The sequence below is a fragment of the Lucilia cuprina genome, chromosome 5, assembly GCF_022045245.1.
Source record: "Lucilia cuprina isolate Lc7/37 chromosome 5, ASM2204524v1, whole genome shotgun sequence".
NCBI classification, from domain to species: domain Eukaryota; kingdom Metazoa; phylum Arthropoda; class Insecta; order Diptera; family Calliphoridae; genus Lucilia; species Lucilia cuprina.
Genome location: NC_060953.1, coordinates 15,767,451 through 15,772,897, shown reverse-complemented (window position 1 = coordinate 15,772,897; position 5,447 = coordinate 15,767,451).

Genomic DNA, 5,447 nt, shown 5'->3' with positions numbered 1-5,447 from the left:
GACCCAAAAATGTGAGTACATCAGTAAAATTCTACATAAACATGAATGATTTGATGGTGGGTATATAAGATTCGGCATGGCCGAATATAAAACTCTTACTTGTTTTTTGCTAAAAAAAATTAAAATTTTCCGAAATAAAGTTAAAAAACAAATCAAATGCTTTATTTTTTAAATAATCCCCATTTTTAATATACTGACTGTTGTATTGTATTATATAGTCGGCTACGCCCGACTATACATTCATACTTGTTATTTTAAAATATCTACACAGACGTAAATGCTTATGTACTTTGGAACTGATATGACTTGAAAGAAGTTGTGGTTTTTTTCTTACTTTATTCATATCATTTATGTTCTGTAGTAGTACTTTAAGGAAAATTCCTTTTACGATATTCTACAACGGCAATAATGTTAATAACGTTCTTGAAAGCATTTTTCTTCGCATTTTCGTTTTATTTGTCTCTTTATTTTTGGTTATCATTCCATGTAGTACATAATAAGGGATTGTCTCACAAATTGTCGTCGCTTTCACGTCCCGTCTTTGTTGCATTTCATAAAATTTATGTTTACATCATTGCTGTCATATCCTCAATTTAACAGCATTTGAAGTAGTTATAAATTTGTACATTTTCTTGCACTTAAGTGAGATTTTAGTTCTGTAATTAATAATTACATGGATTAAAATATCGGACAATGACCTAAACTAAAAGTAAACTGAGTACAATGAAGCTGTACATTATATAACTTATATAACTTAATCAAATTTTATTTACTCTTGGCATTTGGGATATTGTATCCTAAATATTACAACCTCCTAAGGACCCTAACTATAAAAGAAGATATGTCTGATGTGCACAATGTATTGTAATACTAAATCATAAACATCTTATTTATTTATGTAGAATGGCCGATATCTAACTTTGTGTGCTAAATGTTAAGCCGGCAATAATAGAAATTTGTTTTTTAACTACTTTAGAAATATAAAACTCATTGTTAAGCAATTAAGTGTAATGAACGCAAATGAAAATGTATATTTCATAAAGATAACAAGCTGGGCTTATCTTAAGTTCAGTATGAGAATCTGACTATATTAAACTATACATATAAGCTGCGATAATTTAGTGAGAACCTTTCAATAAAAAATCTAATATAAAACCAGCAAACACGTTTCATGTATATTAAAGTGGCCAGGAACATTAAGTAAACCAGGTAAATCTTATATAAGGTCTGAAGATCACAGCGGAATGGTTCTTGTTTTTAAGAAAATTTAACAAGGTCAAGTTATAAATGAACACAAAAGAACCTGCTGTAGGACAAATTAGTTGAAAATGTCCTAATTTGTTTGACCGAGGATAAGCGGCAACTAAAGAGAGAATGCATAATGTCACTTTAAATAACTGAATGATGGGTAGAAATCAATTGAGAGATAATCCTATTAACAACAGGACGAGAAGCCTCCTCAGAATAAGCAGGTTCGATGTTAGTACATATTCTAAGTAAACACTCAGAATTGAGAAAAAAAACTATATGAAATTGTAATGTAAAGCATATGGAGAGGACATTAAAACATTGTAAAATATTTCTTCGCAGGATTTCTTTGTAAATAGATTCAACTATCTTGGAAGCGATATTATTTCATTCTAACATCCTCACAAACGCTGATTCGAAAATTCATGGGAATTGGGTATAGGAAACTGAGTTTAAGAACGGTCTGGTTCATATACAAATACTTTGCTTAAGTACTCGAGCTATCTAATCTCTTGCGATAGTAGTCATATTGGGGAAAGTCAGGTGTCATGAGCTCAATCTACCTCGACAATAATGTCGCTGTTGTTTCGGCAACAGCACCTAGAGAGACGTAGTTCGAAGTCCAAAACGTAGATCATATTAATTGACAAGACTTTATTTCAGTGGTCACAAAGAACCAATGTCATAATTTAATCATGTGTTAGAGTAAACTCCAACGCACTCAACCATGTAGGAAAATCTCCAATAAATTAAAGAAATGGCAGTGGCGACTTTACACCACATCTATCCGTCACTTCTTGCTAGAACATAGTCTATTAACCAAGCACCCTCATCCCGCGAATTGGGTTTAATCCTCAGCCACTACGTGGATCCCGAAGGAACCTCAATCAACTAACAAGCCAAGACAAAGTCCTGTGGGCAATTGACCAACCGTGGTACCTGATAATGTGGTGCACTGGTTAGACGTCTTCTCAATTCATCAAGGTCCAAACATCCAAACATGTTTATAGTCCCAGCAATCTGAAGGTAGCACCTCTTTACCCCGCGATTGCTATACACCGTGAGTTAACACTCATAATGGAAACATGCCGCGGAGGCACATGAGAAAGGAATGTGTGTTTTGATTATGTGGTGCACTGGTTAGACGTCTTTTCAATTCATCCAATGTCGATCCTAACATGAAATTGTAAACACCAGTTTATAGTCCGGGCAAACTGAAGGTACTGCTAGCACCTCTTTACCCCGGGATTGCAATACACCATGATGTGACACTCATCATAGAAACATGCCCCGGTGGGACGTGAGAAGGGAATATAAATGTGTGTTTTGAACACGTTATGGTAAATGTTATATAAGAATCGGCACAGTCGAATATAGCACTCTTACGTGTTCCGTATAAAGTCATGTCGCAATTTTTAAATTATTTGGATTTTGGAAAAATATATTTTGTTAGTATTACACCCAACAACAGAGTAATAGTGGGAGCTAGTTGATTTTGTTATTCTCTGGCGACACATACAAATGAAATTAGTAATATGAATATCATAGTGATATCTGGGATATGACCATAATTGACAGACTTAAAAGTGTTTTTGTAATCTATAATTTTTCACATAAATATTAAAATGTTTTAAAAGAAAAATTTCTATCCTTTATCTGGCCCCTATGGCGTATTATTAGTGGCCGCATTATATAAAGGTAATCATACGCAGTGTTGAACTTTTCAACTAAGATTGTTGAATGTCAAATGATTTTAAGTTTACCAACGGTTTTAGAAAGCAAAAGGTAAAAGGCCCTCATAATAACATACTTGATATTTGAGTAACCTTTTTATCGGCAAACATAAATTTGGAATGTCGTTTTGCACCGTTTTCCAATTTTGGAGAAGTCAATTTTTAAAAATAAACTTTAAAATGAAAATAAATACATATATAATAAAATGCTTAACATAAAAAAAACTTTTTCTTTAAGTTACATAAATGGCCTGGCCACAATATTTCACTTTCTTTTTTTTAATTCTTTATTCATTTTATACAATCCAAAGTGATTTCCTTATTATTTTTTACCTTTTTCTTACTTGTACCTATTATGCTTATTGTAATTTATGTATATTTTTTAATTTTTTTCATTTTATTTGTCCTTTAAAGTTAAAAGTGGCATTTACATTTAAATGGTGGAAAGAAAAAATGAAAAGTTTTCTTTTTGTTCACAGTTGCTATTGTTGACAATATTGTAGTTAGTTCGTATTGCTGCAATTGTTATTATATTCGTTGTACTTGTTGCCATAACAAGCTGTACATAATAGGAAAACAAAACCGGAAATTCTTAAGAAATGTAAATTAAATAGTAAAACTTAGTTGTAACGATCACAGCTATACTAAATTTAAAGATTTTTTTTTAGAGAAAAGCTGACAATTTTAAATTTAAGATCAGGTAATAAGCCGTTCTTTGAGATTGAATATATGGTCGTATATAACGCAAATATTTATTTCAGAAATATGCATATTAAAGAGTTAATTACACGCAGTTTTTAACTTTACTTTTCCTTGAAAAAAAAGAATGAGGGACAAAAAACATTTTATTTTTCGGTTCTTAGGTGTTAAAAGTAAGAGCATGAATACTTTATTTCATGTTAAAAGAACAATACATTCATAATAGTAATTATAATGAACGTAATTACAATTAATTCAAGCAACTAAAGGAAGAGAAAATCATGTTCACAATAAATACGTGTTGGGCTAAAATGATAAAAGGCTTGTGTAACAACATTTTCACATAGATCAAGTAAGAAATATTTGTCGGACAAGGAACATATAATACACTACATTGTTGAATTACATTGTAGATATTTAAGTCAAATTTTTATTAGGAGCTAGGTTCAAATGAGGCCCTATTATTTTAAAATTCTTGAGGGTCACCGAGGCTAGTAAAGAACTTGGTTCTTGTCGAGATAAGAGTATATTATAAACCAGTATGAGTGGGTTTTAACAAATGAATTATAATCTCACACAACATGCTTAATAAGTATGAATAAAACTCGTTTAGAGTTTGATATCATTTGGCAAATGATGTCAAATTACAGCAAAAACTTTTCGGAATGTAGAAGTGATCAGTTCAAACTTTCACGTACAAACAGTATTTTATGTTTTGTTACAATAGTATGGCTAGTATTGTTTTGAATGCGAAGATTTTCGGCAAGTTCTTAACAAGGGGCGAATTTGCGACATATAGTTTGATTACAAGGTTTAGAAGCTCTATTGTGGGTTCAGTTGTATGGGTCTAGGTGAAATAATGAACCGATGTTAGCCATTTTCAATAAACTTCGTCTACGGTACAATAGAAGATCATGTGGCAAATTTCATTGAATTATCTCAAAAATTGCGACATGTGGTTTGATTACAATATTAAAAAGCCCTATTCGGGGGTACAGATGTATGGGGACCAAGTAAAATAATAACCGATATTAACCATTTTCAATAGAGTTCGTCCCTGGGACAATAGAATATCATGTACCAAATTTCATTGAATTATCTTCAAAATTGCGACCTGTAGTTTGATTACAAGGTTTACATAGACTGACAAACGGACAGACGGGCGGACATAGTTAAATCGACTCAGAAAATGCCCAATGTGATTGTGCGTTATAAATATCAGCACAAACCCAATATACTATAGGGTATAAATATTTAATTGTTTGAAAGCATTCATCAATGCATGTTGATATCGCTTTGATTCAGAAGTGATAATTTGTTACAAATTGTAACATGCATATGTATGTTATGTGTGTCTCGAAACATTACGATACAGATTATATATTATTTCGATTTATTTTTTCACTCTCAACTCTATTGTCTATTTTGTAGTTGATCAACTGCTTTTCTAACTTCGGCGAAAATACAGACATCAATCATAAAATAAACAAGGGACTTTGTCCCTGGGATAATAGACGATCATGTTCAAAATTTCATTTAAATTTCAACTCAGAAATTTATTATAAGCCGATTGGTACTTTAAGGTGGGTAAAAGTAAGTAGGGGAAAATATTGGCCTTTCCTTATAAATATTTGTGGGGAAATTAACGTCTTCTTCAAAGTAATTTATGACCTTCAAGTCATTTTTTGAAGGGAGTTTGTATGGGGGCTAGGTTAAATGTGGGCCGATCATTACAAAAATTTTTAATTTCATTAAATATTCTATAAA